This window comes from Magnolia sinica, chromosome 16 (genome assembly GCF_029962835.1).
Source record: "Magnolia sinica isolate HGM2019 chromosome 16, MsV1, whole genome shotgun sequence".
In the NCBI taxonomy this organism is placed as follows: Eukaryota; Viridiplantae; Streptophyta; class Magnoliopsida; order Magnoliales; family Magnoliaceae; genus Magnolia; species Magnolia sinica.
In genome coordinates, this window is record NC_080588.1 from 70,989,841 (window position 1) to 71,012,840 (window position 23,000).

Sequence of the window (23,000 nt, forward strand, 5' to 3'; positions counted from 1 at the left end):
TACAGATCGACCATAGCGGACTAGTTTCAGTTCAACGGTCACGGGCACTCGATCAGGGCCACAAGTGCATTGCCATGTATGGGACATTTTCCCTAATCCGAGAGTATATTTGGGTCAGATTCTAACGGTCTGAATCCTTATATTTGGTCCGCAAGCGACACGACTCAGATTACTTAAATTCTGATTTTATTTCTAAAGATATCCACGTTCCTCACACACTTTGCTTCAGGCTCAAGTTGTGCATTTCTAGACACAATTAAAACTTGATTTTCGAGGGAGTTGTCAAGTCCAGTAATGCGGTCATAGCTGTATAGTTTTGCAGTTATCGGACTTTCGATGTGCGGTCCAGGTTCGATATAGAGTTTCGGTGTGCTCCCGAGAGCAACCGGGTTTAGGAATTTATTCTAGATTTCAGGGTAATGTAGCGTCAATAATATTGCACGGTTTGGGTCTTGCAGATCATATTTAAAATGATTAGTGCTAATTTCATAAGTACTCTAGTTTAACACTTGCTAATATTGACCTAATTTCTAAAAGTTTTGATCCTGAGTGATTTCTGCATGAGGTGGTACTTAGGCCTTTGTAGTTTGTATAGAAAGTGATCCAAGCTATTAATACTTAACTAAATTACGCCCTAATTACAACAGAATAAGGTTCTAGGGCAGTTCTACGTCAAAGGACGTCCATTGCCAAGTTGGAAAAAATTCGAAATGTTACATTGGCCCTTTTGACTTTTGCTTGATTCATTTTTGTGTTTTTGTTTTACCTAATCACATGTAGGCATTTCTCCACAATATATAACAAAAGTATAGAAATCAGCGATATCAAGCATTATATGTTCGATCTCTCAAACATGCTTAAAAGTGTCTCGAGAGTTTACAAATATTTTCAAATATTGTTAAACAATTAACCTGACAATTCGATCAATCGAAAATTTACAAAACTTTCTAGATATCAATCTATATAATTTGGAGCTCACTCAATTAATCAATTGAACCCATATTTCATATACAAATTGAAGACATCTAATAACATTTACAAAAGCTAGTCATTTACGAAAAATAAGGACTTGCTATCATGTGCCAATGTGATAAGTATGGGCAAGATCTGGACCATTTGTTTGGTGAGCTTGACCATGTATGTGTGGGTTGGCTCGATCATCAGGTGAGCCATAAATACACAAGAAGAATCATCAACATCATCATCTAAGCCTTCCGCCCAAGGGACATCAAGTTCCTCGTGCCAACTAATAGATGTACACTCAGTAGGTGAAGTGAACAAAGCTGGTTAATGAGATATAATTAATCAATGGTTCATAATCAACACACACATGTGACCTACATGATGATTGAACTAGCTTGATTTTCAAGTAGTGATACATGTTGAGTGAGTCCCATCTCATTATCGGTGCAGATCTCATACACACATGCCAAATCTACACATTTTAGAAGAGTAATTAACCATCCAAATGCCCACTGGCACAAGTAACAACAAAGCTTGTCTACATCTGAAATGAGATAGCGTCCACCCACCGGTGACTGATAATCTGCCCATCTAGACTGGTGGCTGACGAAGTCAAAAGGCAACGACCACAGTTTTGGTAGCTCCCACACGCACCTTCACATGCATCTGCACGTGCAAACCTGCGTATGCTTGAGACATCTGAGCCGTACATAACATGGACCCACTATGAAGATGTAAAAGGATCTTGGCTAATAAAGATAAAGCAAAGTAACTAATGTATGATTAGTGTAAATCCTCTCGCGATTGGGCAAGTTAAGTAAGTCGAAAACTAGCGAAAGAAAAAAGCCTTGATGATTATTTAATAATTATTTTGATTAATATTATATAAAAAAATTATTAATTTTATAAATAAAAATTCCATATTTATTAGATAACAATAATTGTATTTCTTGTATTAAAGAAATACCGATACATAAAAGATTAATAATTATCTTATAATTTAAGATTTTCTTTATCTATCAAATGGCTTAAAACATATCATTAAAGAAAACTCTTTTTCTCTTTTCGGTTCTTCTTTTTTCCATTCTTTTTTCTCTTATCACTAATATAATTCTATATATGTCGATTTTTTATTGCATCTTCTCAAGCCATCGAAACGGATGTGAGATAAACTATCAGGAGATTCATTGATCGTCCGTTTCTAAGTGTCGTTCAATCGAGTAATTAAAAAAAAAAAGCCCAATTAAATAGATAATCATTGTGTAAACAGATTTCCCTCTCTAATGGCTTTTTAATGCCATAAAACCAACTGGATGTCCATAACCAAAAGTTGGTCTGCTCCTCTCATAAGGTGGGCCTCTCTTGACAATAAGGAGTGGACAGTTTAATATATCTTGCAAATGGTCTACATTACAAGGTATGGCCCACCTAGTGATTAGATCGCCCCTCATTTTCACACATGATCATCTTCAAGGTCCAAGTTTTCCATTGGGTGGTCAAAGTCGGACCATGTCGTATTTTGGCTAGAATCTTAGTGCGTTTTCATCACCCTCTTAAACAGTGGTGGCTTGACTACTGGAGTCTTGCATTCATGTATGTGAAGTCATGGACATGTTGTTAACGGAGCATACCCCATAAGTAGAGGTGGGCATCGAGTCGAGTCGGACCGGATTAGGTCCAACTCAACTCAATTCGGTTTTTACAAGTACTTGACCCGAACTCGATTCGATTCGGGACCGAGTCCAGTAGGGTTGACTCGATCCAAACAGATTCCATACTAGCTTGATTCGAATCAAGTCCGATTAAGTCAGGGAAACCGAGTTGAATCGAGTTGAGTTTATCCAGTCGATTTAGACTAGGCTGAGTTAAGTCGAACCAGAGACTTTGGTGTTAGGAAGGAAACATGAGAGAAATCAAGAGAGAAAGAGGGAGAGAAAGAGGAAGAGAAAGGAGAAGAGAAAGAAGGAGAGGAAGGAAATCAGGAGAGAAAGAAGAGGGAATGAGAGGAAGTTGGTTGGTGTTGCAGCGCATAGGTTCATCTGGCAGCACTGGCTTGGGTAAGGTTAGGGTTCGGGTAGAAGAATGGTAAAGGTTAAAAAAAAAAATTTAAAATTAAAATCCGACTTTATACTACCCGATTCCGGTCCGGATCGGATCGAGTTGTTGCATGTTCCAAACTCAACTCAGTTTGGCGTCGGATCTGAGTGGGTCTACTCGATCCAACCCGACCTTGGCTCTCGGTTAGGGTCAGATCAGATCCGATCAGTTCGGTCGAGTCGGATTCGAGGAGTCGGGTCAAATCCTGCCCACCTCTACCCATAAGATTAAGACTGATTGGATGACGTGTCTAGTGACTCACCACCACTTAGCAAGGTATTACATACGCACACATTACAAGAAATTACATTTAAAAAAAATTTGATAACCAAATAAAATTGATGGGTCGTGATTCAACGAGGGCCCCTCTACCGACAAAATACACAGTAGATATTTCATCAACCAAAAATAATGTTTGCCTGTTGGCAGGTCAACCTTGTTTTGTTTTTTCTTTTACACACACTCAACCCTCTCCTACACACGCACACCCACCCCCAAAGACTCTTGTGCTCTCTCACTGTAAGGGTTCCAAGACCTTATGTTGAAACTCCATACCACCGAGGCATGACAACGAGCCTAGCAAGTTAAAACTTGTATAAGAGACGTGGGCAGTTAAAACTTTCCAACAATTTAAATTTAACATACATGTGGGGCCCACAAGAAGAGTATTTAAACTCAACATACATGTGGGGCTCACAAGATGAGTGTTTTAGCTTCAGAGTCGGGGCATATGTCATGTTCACAATTCTCACCACCTCGTGAATTGTCTGGATCTTTCAAATGTGTGCCGTCCACGCAAATCTCTAACTCATATTCTGCCGTTCTCCATTAAGTGCCCTCATTGAATCACGAACCAAAATTCAATCAAACCAACGGTAAGAAATTTTTATTTATTTGTATATAATAATAATTGCATTGACGGGTTAGACAAGATGGAGTGTTATTCAATGGCTAAGATATATAAATAGTTTTTGTCATTTCCTAAGGACCCAAAAACCCATTGTTTAAGAGGAAATGACAGACATGCCTGGTGTCACATGGATTAATTAATCTACTTTCCTTATAACACTTATTTTAATATGGTTTATGACTCCAATACTACTTAGATATTACTTAGATATTGCACACATATTACTAATTTTCTCAACGTTAGCTAGGTTACAAAAGATGCCAATCTCGTGTGATTTTAAAATGGGATTTGTATCTTAAAATACTCTCTTATTTTTGTAGTTATGACAAGGTCAAAGGACGGCAAGGATTTGTAATAGTATGTAATTAAGGAACAGTAAGATGGGTTTATTAAGGTTTATTGTTTTATTAGAAATTTTAGTTAAGAGCTTTGTTGCATGGCGACAAATCTTGTTCTTGGCAATTTCTCAGTATGGAAATCTTCTCAGGGGATTTTCAGTTTTTAGGATTTCCTGAGGGTATCATGGAAAAGTCTCATTGAAAATTAAAATAAAATTAAATTAAATTAAAAATATATTTATTATAAATTAATAAATTATATATATAGTGTGTATGAGAGAAGGTGTTCCTATAGGGTGATCAACCCTACCGTAGGCCGAGCACTGTGGGGCCCATGTAATGGATGGCTTGGATGTTACACTCGTACGTCTCCAATGCTGTACAGGTGGTGGCGTTTAGATTGTATGCTTTGTATATTGGAGTGAACTCCTAAAGCTCCTGAGTTAAAACTCACAAATAATCTTCTTTTCTAATCATTATGTTTATGGTCCTAAATAAAATCATCTTACAAACCCTTTCTCTTAGCCATTGATTTATCATTGGTTTTCATTTTATAAATTAAAGTACTAATCAGCTAAAATTCACATTAAAAAAGAAATAATGAATGTCAAACGATGCTTCTCTAATTCCAAGGCCCACTTCTAAAATACCCACCAAAAGATTCATAGAAGAAAACCCATTCCGAAAATGGCACCAACAACTTTAAAAAATGAGAATTGACCACATGTATAAGTGAGGCCACTTGCCTGTAACCCAAGCTCTGTGGGGTCCACTACGAATTTTGTGATATATATATATATATATATATATATATATATATATATATATATATATATATATATATATATATATATATATATCCACTCTGTCCATCCGTGTTGCCCCACCATTTTAGGGCACAATCACAAACATGAGTGAGATCCAAAACTCAATTGAGCCACACTGTATGAATCAGTGGAGATTGAACCTCCACCATTGAAACATTCTAGGGGGCGATGGAAGTTTCAGATCAGGATGATATTTGTGTTTTTGCTTCATCGATGTGGAATCAACTTATACGGTTTGGATGGCATATAAATATTAAGGCGGGCCTCAAGAAGGTATCAACGGTGACTGTTTCCGTTCCCACTGTTTTCTGTGATGTGACCCACTTGAGTGTTCTATCTCACTTATGTTTGGGTCTATGCCCTAAACCGAGTTGACAAAGTGAATGGACGGAGTGGATGTAAGGAAAACATCCCGGTGAGCCCCCACAGAACTTGGGCTTACGGCGAGTTTCCATGCATGGCCTACTGCATGCGTACTTAATATGCTGGCTCATATTTCCTGTCAACTTGTAATTTGATTTGGAAACCCGGGTCATGCCAGCAGTGGGCCCCACCATAAATATCACCAGATGCCATGTCTGTCCATTTATCAGGTTGGCCACACCGTCGGAACCAATGGACACCTAACATGTGGCCCACCTAATGAGTGGATACGATATTGTATCAAATCACGCCATGTGAGCTTGACTAGAATTCACGCCAATGGGACCCATTTGATGATGGACCCCAACCCAAAAGTTGCACTGATTGGACGAGCCATCAAGGGAATGGTCTACCCTCCATTCTCAACAGCAAAAATAGATGGTTAAGATTGTTCGAGCAGTGCAATTTTTGGACCAGGATCTATCCAAATCAGGCCGTACAATATGGACGGCTTGGATTTAGTTGGGAATTGAGCCAAATGTACAATGGATGAATTGTTACTGTAGCGATTAGAGATAAAGGTGGATTGTATAGTGTAGCCCGGCAAGAATCTTCTAACCGTTGGAAATTTCTCAGTTTTTCTTTGAAGTCCAGAGGTACTAAATTTTTGGTTGCTCCATTTTGTGTGTACCTTAGATGTGGTACATTTTTTTGATGATCAGAACCATGCATTATGACAGACCCTCCATGATTTGGCCACTGAAGAAAAAATGTCTAGATCAGACAACTCTAACGGTTGCTGATTTTCTCTTTTAGATTCCATTCATACGCCACTAACGAAACGGTTAACACCATCCAAACATAGTGAAAGTTTTTCCATAACCATTAACTATTGAGAAGTATCCAACGAACGGTTCTGATCTCATCCATGTGCTCCCTATCTGCGCAACAACAGAGGAGGATACACAGAACCTCCCATGCATCTAGATGCACTATATGATATCCAATGGCGGGATGTGTGGTGAGATGTAGTTGTCTCACCGTCTCGAGATTCCCAGAAATGAAAAATGAAAATCCGAAGAAAACGTCGTTAGCAACGTCGGAGTCGTCCCAAACGAGGGATGGGCGTTTCCCGAAGTCGGTGCACACGCTTAGATAATGCACATGCAGGTACCGAAAAGGCGACAGGGAAGCGAACTTTCCAAAAGCATTTGGACAAGCGAGTCAATGCCAATGATATATTCGCGACATCTCTCGAGAACCCAAACAAAAGGCATCTTAACCCACACCCCTCGACCTACTAATAAATATGAAAATAATGAGGGTGGTGTTCAATGATAGGGCCCTAATGTTTTGTAACGTAGATTGGTATAAGTGGGGCCCATGCTAGAAAATGTTACAACCCTTAGAAATGTTATAACCGTTGAATAAGCAACCCAGTTCTGAATGGTGGGATTGATTTGGAAGTAGATCTTTTTATGGGTGATTAAGTTTATATAGACTATAATGAAGAGTGTTTACACTCATTTTGGAGACACCCACATGGATTAATAAAATATTGTCATATGTTGGCACTATAGGTTTAATAATGACATTATCGTATTCACATGTGATGATATCTTTTACCTTTTTCTTCTAGCGATACACCTCTTGTCATAAATACCATGACACAAAATTGTATACATGCTTTTTGAGAAAATGAAGCATCGAGGGACACGTAGTCTTAATTCATGCTGTGCATGACCAAGGAAGTGTACTCAGCACAAGGCAAGAATCTTATCATAAATCTAGATGTGCTCAGTGAGACTGTTTCTCACAATCCTTTTTAAATGGAAAATCTTTTTAGAAATATTTGGAACTCTCGAAATTCTGAAGATCCGATGATCGAACTAATATCTGAGTGGATAGGAAGTAATAGATTAGAGCCCGATGTAGATCTAATGGAACTGATTCCACCAATTCTATGAATATTCATGGTCACGATTAAGGATTTCTAAAAATGGTCCGCAATGAAATTAAATATGATGCGATAGAGCTTTAAAAACAACTTTGTATATACAGAAATCGTTGTAGCCACGCTAGTAAAAGATCTTAGAACAGTTTCAGATTTATGGAGACCTCTTATGAGAAGAGCATATAAAAAGTTATGGTTACAAATGATCTTGAACCACAAGAAAACCCAACGAAAGTTTTGCCACCTCCAAAAGCTATAAAATAAAAATATGATGCAGAACTATTGGCCCACGCTAAACATAATTTATCTTTATAGTCTTTATCTTTATTTAAGCATGGCCTAGCTTAGTCTTAGCTTAAATCATTATTCTCCAGCGCTGCCGCTACAGTACGCGTAGAAGTAAAATAAATATCCATAAATTCCGTTAGTAGATCCCAATCAACTAAGTTTTTACATAGAAGATCAAACATCTTGGTCATGTCATGCTGACCATTCTTCTAAATTGTCTGTTTATATGGACGGTTCAAGTATTTATCTATATTTATTTATTTTTTAGTTTATTTATTACTCTGTCAAATGCAATGGGAATCATTTATAAATCAATAAAGAATCGGCATTGATTTTAGCCTTATTTTGTTTTAGTTTGTTCATCTTTGTTTCTTTAGAAAATACATTAACCACAATTAGTTGTGATAAAATAAGTCTTTAAAATACAAGGCAAAAAATAATAATTCTATTCGGAAGAACTAACCCATATTCATCCGCAAATCACTTGATCACTATTACAAACGGTGATTGAAGATGGCAATTGAGTCTTAGAACTTGTGTTAATCAGTTCATCTCAGCACATGAGTCACCAGCATTCAATAAAACATTGAGTTGAGTAATATTCTAGCATGCCCACACTTTCCTAATCAAACACATAAACCAAATAATTCTAGCATGTTTGATTGAATTTCAAGAGCAGCCGGATTAGTTGATTTTGGTTATCCATTCTAGTGTTGTCATTGAGAAGAAGCCGAAATAAAAAACAATTATTCATTACATTTGGTGTGTGTGTGTGTGTGTGCATACTTTTAACTTGACATGTGTGATATGTATGATGTTTAAAAATATAAGACAACACATGAACCATAACTCCTATAATATTTCACTTCTATAATATTTGTTATTATTATTATCAAAGCGGTAAGCAAAGCCCATGGCTGACTGCAAGCCTCTCTTTTCAATCAACATGCATGCACAATTATAGGACACTGAACTGTAGAAAGAGTGGATAACACCATGTTTACTAATTGTCTTAATAATTGGGAGAATGTACTCATCCTGTGAGGACAGATTTACATCTCTCTCCATAAAAAGAAAGGTAGAATCATGTGACAATTTGTCTTTATTTTGAAAATGTTGGTGAATCATCTTCATGCACTCTGAAATCTTATGTAAAGCTATCTACGCCACTTGAATTGTGGGTCACCTTGTGAAAGAAGCATATCCGGCCATCAATGGATGGTTAGAAGTAAAATAATGATCGATCTATATTCCATGGTAAACTCAGATGATAAGCTCCGTGTTTAGATTACAGCTTTTAGATTGTGACCAATTAAAAGATTGGTAGTAATTTAGATGGTTTGGATTTCCATAAAACTATTCTATGTATACGGTTAAAAAATTACCCCATCTTTAAAATGATGGTAGACTATCAAGCAATGGCACGGCTTACAAAACAAGTGAATGGCTAAAAACAAAAATTTCTTGCCTCTATTTGTTAAACTATGGCCCACCTGGGTAGTGATTTTCTGATTTCAAGCAAAAGATCAAAAGTGTGGGAATCTTGGTCTTCAAACATGTGTCATATGGGCAAGCACTGCCCACTTGTGTGGGGATGGGAACCTGATGTGATAATCGATCCACTAATGGATGGTACATCGAAACACACCCAATGAGAACTAACTTAAGACGCTGATGGGCTTAAATCCCCTCTATCAATTTTTCCCAAATGTCCCCTCATGGAGCAATGGTAAACATTTAGGGGTCGTTTGGCACCATGGATTTGGGGGCTTTCAAATTTCCTGGTTGTTTGACACCATAAAATAATTGGGGTTTCAAATACGGGTTTTAAATTCTCTCAAAGAGGGGGTTTGAAATCCATGGTAAGAACTTGGATTACATCCAAAATCCTTCCAAGAGTTGCATGTGTAATATGTGTGTCACTAGAGTATTAAACTATTGGCCACATGGCCCCCACTAATGATATCCCAAAGCAACGGGATTATCAATTGCATCACTAAAATTACTTTAATATGATGATCAGCGTTGTCCAAACATTGCCCATTTAAATCAACAGTTAAAAATCATTGGTTAGTCACTTGGACATGATCTTATGCTTATGGCCCGTTCGGGACTTGAAATTTCATCATTTACGGGCAAAGTATATATTTCAGCGGGCTTATTTCAACTATTGTGTCAAACATTACATATGTTCACTAATTAGAGATATTAAAGTTGATTTACTAATTAAATTCAAACTCTTGTAAATATATCATGCATAACTACTTTTGGATTAAAGTTGACTTCCAATCCCGGGTACTAAACACAATAGGAGGATTTCAAGTCCAGGAAGTTTCAAATTTAGGGGGTTCTAATTCCAGGAGTTCCAAATCCACGCTCCCAAATGGACCACTTCAAGTAATTTTGTGTCGACACAAGTTATACATGTTAAATAGCTTGTTTATAGCTTGTCAAACCCATTTTTGTATGAAACTTAGGAAAAAAATGAAAGAGTGCACCTAAGTAACAATAGCACGTTTTTTTAAAAAAGTTAAATAATGTTTAAAATAGTTATTCCAAATTCGCAATGGCGGAAAGAAAATGTTTCTTGTACATGCATCATGTACCAAATGTAACTTATATGTTACCATTCAAGTTTAAGGCCCCACATTTGCACACATGCCGCTATCACTCTTCAAGCGTCCAACTCAGGCCAAATGCGTTCATGTGTACGTTTGTTATAGATGTTACATATGCCACCATCCATATTAATCTCCTCACGGTTGCCATAACTCATCTTATCAAAGAAAAACACTTGCATATAACTGATGCAAGTTAAGTAAAAATAGATACGAAAAGTGTTAGACCAAACTCAAAAGCTAAAGAGAAATATAAGATAGGCTCAAAAATTTATATGATTTGATAAATTTTCATGTCAATAGGGTGGCAATATAAAATTTTTCTCTTCACTAAAAAAAGAAAAGTTAAAAGTACTATACTTCTCTCTTACTATACAGGTAATCTCTCACTAAGGAATTACTAATTAAGAACATCACTCTTTAGATAATGAGATGATTGCATCCAAATATATCCTCACTTTACATAAATCCTGAAGTTGAAGTCGAAGGTTGAGATCACCCACTTTGGGTAATATTTAGGCCTGCAGCGCACCCATAACAGGAGCAGCCTTGATCATGCCGACATTGATGTTGGCATTGCTCCAACCTGGACGATTCTAAGGGAAGTTCCTATAAGAGTTTCTCAAGCTATCACTTCCCTAAAATGAATAAGATCCGAGCTTTATGATCATGGCCCACCCCCATTATGTATGTTTCTCTTAATGCATGCAGGTGGGCTACTGCAGATTGAGAATGGTTCCTTTGTTTTCTCAGTCATGAGGGATGTTTGACCACATCATTTCCCATGAATCTTTTAAGGCATTATAATCACAGCGCACCATTACCTACATCAGCCTAACACGAATTCTAAATGTTGGTACTTTATCATAGTTATCAATAACAATCTACACGCACGTACATTAATGCAATGCAATTGTACGCAGGTAATGATTACACGTGTTTGAAGATTAGGATGTGGGGGTCCACCATAATGTTTGAGTGCCATGTTAGGCCTATGTCCCAAAATTCATCTTGGTCCATAACTCAAGTGGCCACCCCTAAAGTAACAATTGAAAACATTGAGGGGACGCATATATACCATATGAAAATGTGGGGCCCATGGTTTAGATTCCATATAAACTTAGGTGGGAAACACTATATGAATATATAGGTTTATTGTTAAACCCATGGTTTAGATTCCATATAAACATCAAAAACTCATGTGGGAAACACTACATGAATATATAGGTGTATTGCTAAACCCATGGTCTAGGTTCCGTATAAATATCATGGTGAGCACCTATGTTGACCCAATGTGATCATTCCCCATGGTAAACGTAGCATATATTCATGTACCTCAAGTCAATATGTTGGACCAAAATCATGTTTTTCTTGCGGTTAGTGAAGACACGTGAGTGCAGTTCATTTTGTTTCCTTTCTAGAAGAGTGATGTACATTTTTAAGAATGAAAGGAAAATAATGCACTCAATGAAATACTCTACGTTGTGTTTACATACCATTTATTTATATATATACCAATAATTGATGCAAGACAATTAGCCACTTACTCTAAAAGCTCAAACTTTTAGAGCAGGTGGTTAGTTATCCTACATCAAATTGGTATAAGATCGAGAGGTCTCGTGTTCGAGACTTCTTACCATGGGTAATTAATGTGGGGGTATTTTCACACCGACCTCAAGTGGGGTGGCTCATGGAATGCAAGGGCACACTCGGGTTCACGATGTGAAAAACCAGAGTCATGGCTCCTATTTTTGAGTGGTCATGACACACAAAATCAAATTAAACTTACCACCCCAACTGGTAAATTAACTCGTTTATTGAAATTAACTTGTCAATGGTAATCCACCTATGTAATGGACTATTAAATAGGACTTGATTTTATTCAACGTGCATAACAGCCTGTTACAATTTGTATATGGGAGTTTTGTGCTATCATTGTTAGTCCCAAGGTTAGATAAAGGATGAGAGTGGCATTAGGTTGGCAGCCAATGTAGAACGTATGTTATAACTTTTAAAATGAATTTGAAACCTAGGGTCTACCTAAAGTTGTGGCCTTGATAGAGTCAAATTGAAGAATAGGATTGATGTAGCTGACCCAAATTGGTATAAGGTTTAGCTGATGATGATACTGACTGGAAAATTGATGGGCATCTAGTGGACAGTTAAAAATGAAAAATAGTGAACTGTACAAATTCAACAAACAACTGGCATAAATTATGGGTCAGGATCGGGTCCACCCAACTGCATGCGCATGCCCATACTCGTGCAAAAAAGATCATTTGTTTATAAAAAGGGTCGGATCCAATACAGGTATTTCTACGTAAAAAAGGTTAACATACAAATTGATTTTTGGGGCTCACTGGGATATCTTATTGACATCCAATCCGTCCATCATTTTTGCCCCTATTTTCCTCTTTGGAGCTCAAAAAAAGAGGCCAATCCAAAAGTCAGGTAGGTCACACCGGAGGGAACGGTTTGGAAGGGGACCCTAGGTTAAAAACCTTCCAAATTGTATGTGGGGCCCTCCATGTTTTAATATATTTCATCCAATCCATTCAGAAGATGCATCCAACCAAGATGAATGAAACTTGGGTGGGCTACAACATGTGGTTTTAGAAGTTTTAGGCATGATTTTACATGGTATATCTTGCATGAGTTGCGGATCAACATGAGTTTTAGAAGGCAAAGAGATTACGAGGGGGCACACATGATAGACGGATTGGATGTCATTGAAACATCACTGTGGGCCCCACACATCGATTTGTACATTAAGCTTAATGTAAAGATGTTTGTATTGGATCCCTCCTAATACCAAAAAATAATAATAATAAAATAAAAATCCAGGCAAGCTTTAGGGAAAGGTGAGGTTTGTGCATGCATGGTGAGAGGACAGCCCTCATCAGACCCCACATTTTCATACAACAAGTCGAATCACCACCTTTTGTTGCATCTCACTTTTGACTCTTTTTAAGTTGATCAGATGCGGATTTCCTCCCTTTTTCTCCAAACGTGGGGAAGGCTTTCCACCTCTCTTCCATCTCGTAGAATGCAACCACTGCCAAAAACCTTCACTTTGCCAAAAGTAAAAGAATCTAATTAACTCCAATTACACGCGTTCATACATGCCTTTTGCCCATTCAACTGTTTGGATGCCATTAATTATAATTTAATGGAATCAGTACAAATGAAACTCGTGTCTCTTATTCACATATTGTTTAATGAAAGGATGCCATTGTATACGTTAACCTTTTAGGGTTTGTATGGATGCATGGACAACTCATTTAGGACTAAGATATCCTTGTCCAAGGAGCTCGAATTGGGTGTGGAAGCTGTTGTATTTTAATTATTTTAAAAAATATATGGGTGTTTCAATTTTTCCAGCAGCCATGGGTGCATGCGTGCGTGTGTGGGCGGATGTGTCTTTTCATGTAAGTTTGAAGGATTGCACTCCTTTTCTTTTTGTATTGAAAGATTGTGTGTTTTTGAGCCCAAGGGTCGCACCAGTTGGGTTTAAACCCAACTATCACAACCCCATATGTAAGAGTGTCTCTAGACTCTCAAGAGCGTCCACTCAAAGTTTATAAATAAACTTTTGTTGTCTTGTTTTATACATAGGAAAAAGAATAAGAAAAAGTTTGATTTTGCTTTCAAGAGTGGTTTAGGTATTTATTGGTTCGGGTTAAGATTATGAGTAGTTTGAATCTGTGTGCAGTGAGTGCACCGTCATTGTATTCCACAAGTTGATTACTCGAAGAATTCCATTTCACTAGGAACACGGTCCAGAGTAAGGCATTTTAATTTCAAGCAAAGTGATTCCAAATCACGTCTTGATTTCTACAATTCGAAAGGTTTTTGGAATTTTCTTATTTTAATTTTATACATTTTAGATAGCTTTCCAAACTGTACTGACATGGGTGTGTACTAACAAACTAACCCAAAAAAAAAGAAAAAAAGATAGCTTTCCAAACCCAAGCCCAAACTCCAAACCCAAACCCAGCAAAAGCAACATTCCCTGAAGGGAGCCCACTTGGACAAGGCTGTCCATAAAAGTGAATATTATGCTGTCTAAGACAATGGAGTGCAAAGCAAATGCTTTCTACTCTATAATCCTAGTTGCATGCATACTTCATTAGACGCAACCCAACACTATATGGATAAAATGGTCGTATCGTCAAATTTTCTTACCCGTTCAATAAAATGTTTGCTTCTCACACATGCATGTCATCTTAGTACATATGCCACAACTCATCTCTTCCATATACGCTGCTGTGGTCCAATTTTCAGGCAAAGATTGTCCAGGAAGTGTCATCCAAACGCAAAACAACAACATCCATGGACAATCCTGTCTACGCGCTCCTCCGATGAAATATATTCGCAGTTATTTGACAATGGCGCCCATTCTTTCTACTTTTGGTAATAGCACAAGTACAAAGCTCTACCATCTTATAACATAGAGAATTGATCACATAAAAGGCAACGGTGTACTTGTGGTGCCGCATCATCTTTCTCACCAACAAGCCACTTGAGTGCAACATTACCACCGTGAAAATGGTAGGTCCCACCATGAAGATCATCCTTTTCAAAAATCAGGCCGATTCACTCACTATGTGGGTTATAACAGTATTTTGAGTTAGACCTGTAAGAATTTGATGCGGACGCTAGAGAGGATGTCAAAGTCTTCCTCTCCTTACACCCTTAGAAAAGCCATGATGGGGCTGAAACTTCTGTTGGATTGGGGACCCAGCCCTATTTTATAATGCAGAGGGTAGAGGAGTTTGAAACCCATCAAAACTCCTCTTCCTATGGCTACACACGAATTTGACAGTCCTAGTTCCTCTAGAATACCGTGTGCGTATCACTGTTGTAGCACTCTGCCCCTTATATGAATTTCTGAATGTATCACTACTTAGTGGGGCCCACTGGTATGCCCGATCACATTATCCAACTCTTAGGACAATCTAGACCGTTGATCAATAAGGCCCACCTTATAGAATTCTTACAAGACCATCAGTTGTCCATCGATTCCAAAGGTGTGGACCACATGATATAATGGACCTGATTTTTTGGTCCCAGTTGATCTTCAAGGTGGGGTCTACAATTTTCATGGCTCAGGCTGTTTGCTTGGTTTCTTTTTATTAGTTTTTGGGATGAGTTTTGTTGCATCCCTTGGAAAATTGGTCCTTTTTATTCTCATGTTTGTTTGTTGTTTCCTTTTTCTCTTAATAAATCTGGTTATTAACCAACAAAGAAAAATTCAAGGGGTGATTGGATACTCATTTCCCTAATGAAATTAGCACAAGAACAACACTCATGCATGCAGACACGCCATCGCATTTTCAGGAATTTCCTGTTCCCACCGAAAAGTTGCTAGGTTGTTTTCTGGCATCGGCAATGGCCAGAACTTGCTTGCTTGATGCTCTTGCCTATTGTCTTTAATGGGGTTAGAACTATTAGCTCTACACTGACAGGATTCAATTCTCCACTAGTGAACAGTGGTGAGTTTTACACCAGTTTGAGTCTCCAGTGATGGATTTTCTTGTAAGAGTCGCAGCTGAATTACAAGGAGTCGCAGCACAACCGATATTCGTCCTGTGATTCCAGAAAACTTCATTTCCATGGCTTTACTTTGTGCATTTGGTTGTGGTGGGGTAGAATATCAGTGTTGGACTAAGAAGGCTGAAAAGCAATGGCTCGCCAAATGCAATTTACGCTTTCCATGCTGTTCAAATGATGGATATGTAATGTATCCAGCCTTCAAATGTGGTTTGTGCACTTCCAAAAGTGCCCTTTTATCTTGAAGAGTAACTAGATCTGCGAATCATATTCACATGCAAAAGAGGGATGGAATGAGAAGTAGAATCCCCATCGCATGGCATGTTTTCAGCAGCCAAACAAGCCAATCATAGGGATTTCCTAACTGCCCAAATGAATATCAAAATCAAGAACCATATATCTGACCCGATCAGGCACGGCATCTGACCTTTGCATGAAGACTCATGCCAATCATGCAAGATTCCATCACCCGGAAGAGAGGAAAAAAGGCCAAACTACTGATAAAATGACAAGAAAAATAGTAAGAGAATGGAGCTACAACTTCCTCAGCCATGCAGCAACCAGCAAATAAATGAGGAGATATGCATAATAGAGAGGTCTCAAATAATCATAGGTTTCACTTTGTGCTTGTGGCCCATGCTGTTTACAAGATCTTCTTCTTTTTCATTATTTTTTCTTCTTTTTTTTTTTTTTTCTTGAAAGATAATGGTATATTAATACAAAGAGCAGGGATGGACACACAAGGCCTTGCCAAAAAGAGATATATCATGGTTAACACCATTGCTGGCAAGGACAAATGGAATAGTTGGCCCAGTAGCTCCCTTTGATCCACCAGACCAATTCCAAAGAAGCAGTTGCCACTCTAATTCGTTTGTCACAGATGCAGGCCTGGATGATCTTTACAGTCTCTCAGATGACCATTGCTTTTGCTTGCATGCATCCCCAGGGGAATGCAAGAGGACCTGAGAATGCGAGACAGCTTCACATTCTCAGCGTAAACGCCACCTCTGATAACCCCCTTTTCTGGAAGACTTGTTGAGAAAGCCTTCAGCCTCAAACCACCAGCCTGCATTCTTTCTTTTGAGGGCAGCACACTCACACTTCTGCCAAAAGGCCTTTTCCAGTGAGTGAGAGATCTGCAATGTCATCAACCAATGATTTACTTCCCATGATTTCCAGCCATTTGCTGCTAATGTTGACAACCAAGAGATCTGCAAAAGCCTTATGGGCTCCTGTACACAGAGCCAAGTTAGCTCAAGCCTTCTCTGCGGCCCTCTCAATCAACACCCCTATATCCTCGACAACCCTCTGTATCTCTGCAACCAGCCTTATGGCACTTGGCTGCAGCTTCCACAGGATTTTTCCTCTCAAACTAAGAAGGACATCTTCCCATCCCCCATTAAGATATCACCTAGATTCTCACTGATTACCCAGTTCACCTCAAACAAACCGAAGATTCTACCCTTTAACTGCTCTCCACATCAAAGCTGCCACCTGAGACAGTGTAATAGAAAAACAAACTAAATGCAGAAATGGGGAAGAGTTTTTACTCATGAGTTTCTGGAAGAAAGATCTGGCTGTGAACTCTCTCGACTTCATTCGCTTCAATGACTTCCAGTCTCCAAGGCCAGTAGAGCTGCATAACCATCAATCTCCCAGCCTGTCAAATTCCTCCTTAACTGAACAACCCATACTTGTTAACCTCCCAGATTAGACCTGCACGCTTTTATAAGAGCATCCTTCTTTATAGCCACTCCAAATAGTCCTGAGAATTTCTCTGCCACAGAGCACTCCCAATCCACACATCCAACCAGAACCGGACTTTATTCCTGATGTTCACCTGAATCTTTGTCCCCTCGCATAGAATTCTGCCCCATTCCATTCTTCTGTTGTTCACCTTGCAGATGATCCTCAACACTTCCAAATTAGCTAGGGAACACCTTGGATCCCATGCTCTTCCAGCCCATACTTTTCCTCCACAATTCTTCTCCATAGAGAACATCTTTTACTGACTGAAATCTCCACCACCATTTACATATGAGACTGCAATTCCGTTCTTCCACCCTACCTATTGCCAACCCTCCTTCCCTTTTAGCCCTCTGCACCTCCTCCCAAATCACTAGATGGAATTTCTTTTTTCACAATCTGCCATAGGAAGTCACGCCTAATTCTTTCTGGTCTTTCCACCATCAAGGCAGGTGCTGTTTACAAGATCTTTGCATACACATAAGGGTAACATATTAATTTTTACTACTTTCCGTTTCAGTCACCTGAGGACGTACAGAAAACTGAGCTGATCCCTTGATATGAACCAAACCACTTCATTGAACAGAGGCACATAAATAGGTCTGTCAATGGCATGTGCTCCCTAACAATGTCAGAAGCTTCAGCTAGAGCTGTATGGATAAAAACTCTGGTTTAAGCTCGCCACCAACGGTCAGTTAATTCAAAGAGTCAGTTAATTCAAAGAGAAGGCAATGCAACATGTGATGGGTACTACTATAAAAAATATATATGTTAATCTATACATGACTGTATGCATGTGGACATGGCGATATCAAACACAAAGGAAGATTCAGACACCGAGGAAGATTCAGACACTGCAATCGTGGAAGAGCTTATACCCCAACATATCCATACAGTGAAATAATAAGAGCATAGAACACGGGAAATTGCATCTAGTTAAGTGGACTTGCATTAAACTATGGTTTTGGATCCCGTGTAACTTGGACTGCAAAAATTCGATTCAAATTAGAGGAAATGACCACATTGTAATGATCTTTCCAAGAATACATACTGAATTTGAACCCTCAGGCCTTCCTTCCACGTCTAACTTCATGGTGACCAAATTGCAAATTGGAGCACATTTCTCACTATTACTGCTAAGATAATCCATTCCACTTTGTTAGGCTAATCATTCCAATTCAATTCCATAGAACATCCAAATGCATCCTATGGTGTTTGCATATTCCCACCTAAATGATGGGGTATTTGCAAATGCCCACATAGAAATATTGACTTAATTAGCCATTATTGCAAATACCCACATTCTGTTAGTTTCTCAAAATTTCCATTAAAAACAGTTAAGAAATAACTAGAATGCCCATATTATTAGAAAATGAACATACTCCATAATATTATGAAATGAAGGGAATTTTACAAAAACTTCCCACTTAATATAGAGTTTACATTCTGGTGCCTTTTCAAACAAGTTTTCAATAAGCTACCTCATTAACAACGGCTTGGGTCAGCCGCGCAAGCAAAGTTGTCAGCCACTTGGGTGAGTTCGACAGTGATATTTGTATGAAATCCACCCCCGACCACTAGGCACGCCATCCCCGTTAGGCCCAGGCAAAACTCAGCTCTATCCATGATACAGGTGGACTACATGAATAGAAACAATGTACAAGGCAACACTCACCCTCCAAACTATTTCCCTTGGTGTAGCCCACTTGAATCACAAATGGGCCTATTTTTTGGCCCCAGGCCTAAATTTGGTGTGGCATCTAATGGTTGGAGTGGATGTCATATATCATCACAGTGGGCCCTATAAAAATCAAAGGTGGATGTCTCTCTCCCAACTGTTTCCTTTGGTGTGGCCCACCTGAATCACTGGTTAGCCCGATTTTTTTTTGCCCCGGGCCAATTGTGGGATTACACATCTAACAGTTTGGTTCATATCAAGGGCCTTACACACAAAAAAGAAAAGAAAACAGAACAAATTTGATTGAATTGAGCCACAAAATGCAATCCTGGCCCATCTACCAAATGGGCCACAACAAATGGACTGTGTCGATTATTTGGATGGGCCCCAGAGAGAAATCCACAAATTCCCAATACTTCTTCTTCTTCTTCTTAAGAGCGAGAGAGAGCGAGAGAGAGAGAGAGAGAGAGAGAGAGAGAGGAAACTTAATGTAAATTCTAAATTAAGGTAGTTCTTTTGGTACAATTCCGTAAAATGAATAAACCCCTCATCACAAATGATGGTGTGTATCATGTTGATGGGCCTTAAACATAAAAAAACAAAAACAAAAACAAAAAAATAAAAAAATAAAAAAAAATGGTTGAATTGAGCCACAAAATGCAATCCTGGCCCATCTACCAAATGGGCCCCAACAAATGGACAGTGAAGATCATTTGGATGGGGCCCAGAGAGAATTCCCCAAATCAGATTAGAGAGAGAGAGAGAGAGGGAAAAAAGGACGCTTGCTTCCTAATCCTTCTTCTTTTTCTTCTTCTTAAGAGAGAGAGAGGGAGAGGAAACTTCTTCTTCCACTCCTTGATTGTTTTGATGGGCCCCAAAAAGAATTTCCCTTAGTAATATAAAATGAATAAACCCCTCATCTCAAATGACAGTGGATCATTTGGATGGGTGCTAAAGAAAAAATAAAAAACCTGATTAAAAAGAGCCATAAAATGCAATCCTTGCCCATTTACAATATGGGCTTAACAAATGGACAGTGGTGATCGTTTGGATGGGCCCAGAAAGAATTTCCCCAAATCGATTGGAGAGAGGGGGAGAGGGAAAAGAAGGATACTTTCTTCTTCTTCTTCTTCTTCTTCTTATTTGGGAGAGATCGGAGTAGGTTTTTGGTTTGGTGAGAGAGAGAGAGAGAGGTGTTTTTGGGAGGGCAGTTTCATCATTAAAAAAAGAAAAAAAAAAAAAAAGAAAAAAGAAAAAAAAGATTAAACTTCTGTTAAAAAAATTAACAGAAGGTGGTTTTTTTGCAAAAATATTGCATCATTGATGTGGTTATTTCCGAAGATGAATTTTTGATGTGGGTATTTGTAAATACCTAATGAAGAATATGGTAATCTGCAAAAACCTCATTTCATAATTTATTTATTTAAAAATAATATTTAAAAGAAAAGAAAAAGAACAAGGAATAATTGTGCAGCATAAATTTACCTCAAAACGATGGAATGCCAACAGGAAATAAAGTAGATATGGCCAAGGTATTGATTTTGTTTTAAAATCGACTCGTGGAAAAAAGGGATGTTGAGAATCATTTCCACGATATAGTTAATTGGTTACCTACACCACCACGAACAATAAATACAAAAAAGCATGAAATTAGAACTTAGAAGCATGCCTTTCTCACCATTAAAGCTCTTGTCATCAGGAACTTCAACTTCTTCTGTGGTTACTTTGTGTGTTTCCAATAATAGCCTTTGCCTTATCATAGTCACTGCTATAGGGTCCATGTTCTGAAATTGCAAGGACAGGATTTGTATGCCAAAGAAAGGCTTCAAAAACACCCAAATCGAATACCTTGCTTGAGTGAAAAGGCAATGGTCCAACATCTGACATTAATATAAGGGAATAACCAAGATGTGTTTTTTTTTTTTTTTGAAAGATAACAGAAACTTGCATTAATAAGGAGGAAAGATTACAAGGAGTAAATCAACCCGCTGAGATAGCGGATCAATTACCCTCCGAACAAAAACAGATTACAGTCCTTTAACTGAGCTACATTGGAAGTCCACTCTATAATATAATGTTCAATAACCAAGATCTGTTGACCATATAATCCTTCTAAACGCTGGACAGTTACAAAGGGGTAGTTTGGATGCCTGTAAAAATGGTTTTTAGTGGTAAATGATTTACAGTCTGTCCTGTTTGGCTGTTACCTGTAGATGATTTACAGGTAAATGATTATCCGTGTTTGCATAGCCTGTAAGTCCTGTAAATAGAGAGCCAATCTTTGAAAATATAGCCTTTAGGCTGTAAATGGAGAACCTGTAAATGAAATCACTACTTTTTGCCAGTAAATCAAATGGGGCTGAAAACTGTAAACGATTTACAGGCATTTTTCAGCAGCCAAATACAAACTGTAAATCATTTACAGTTACTTCCATTTACAGTCATCCAAACGACCCCACTGAGTATTGCAGTTCTCATTTACAACCACATGGCTACCAATGTTCTATGATCAAACCGGAAAGGGGGTATTCAGCAAACTACACGAGGCTATTTCTGTCTATTTTCAAGTTCAAGGATACCAAAAGTAAGCATTTTCTCATTGTGTTCAACCATTTCACTTAATGCAGAAATTACAGTCACATCCATGTAAGATGCCATGTTGCATGATGATGAGGAGGAGTGGGAGAATGCAATGCAACCCAATTCGATTCCCATTTCGGCAAAAACACCACAATTACCGTTTCTATATCATATCATTAGATATTAACAGGAAATTAAGAATTTTTTGAAAAAAGGAAATAAAAGGGCATTAACCATTTCATACATAAACTTGTAACATGAAAAAAAAAAAAAAAGAAGAAGAAGAAGAAGAAGAAGAATGGTTGCCTGTATTAATCTTCCACCTGCTCCTCTCTTCTTCATCTATAAAGAATCACAAAGCACGTTACCATAAAGAAGGAAAATTCAAGAAATAAAGAAAGGAAAAAGGAAAAAACTTATATGTATTCTTTTCTCTCTTTTTTTCTTCCAAATCTGCTTCTTCTTCTTCCTCTCTGAAGAACCACAAAACACATTAAAATCCAATAGAAATTTCCGTGAAACGCCTACAACTAGAGGATTTTACAGGCATCCAAAGCCTACCATCTTCTTCTCCACCTCCACCTTTCTTCTTCTCCTTCACTAAGAGAGTGGAAAAGGGATCGGAGAGAGATTAGGGACAGACCGGAAGTGACGGACATGGATAAGGAAAACGCAAATATCGGCTTGATCTAAAACTTCTGTAATCCCCGATAAGTTTTCTAACGGTTGTCAATCAATTCACATTGTTCCATGTGGATATGGATAATATGAACTTTAAAAAATGGATAGCGGGTACAGTTGAGTACTCAGCCAGCCAGTACAGAGTTGCTACTGATGGAGCTTTGGATGACAAATAAACATTACACGAAGTCCTAGAAAGTATCTTTTCATCACCACTCTTTTCTTTTGGTGTGGTCCACTTGAGATCTGGATCTAACTCATTTTTGGGTTGATGTTCTATCATGACATGGCAAAATGGATGGGCTGCATGGATAAGGCCCACAGAGCTCCAACTGGTAGCAAGTCACACCGGTCAGTATGTAATCCGCCTCCAGATGTGGTGATTGGGAGGCCAATTAGACTCA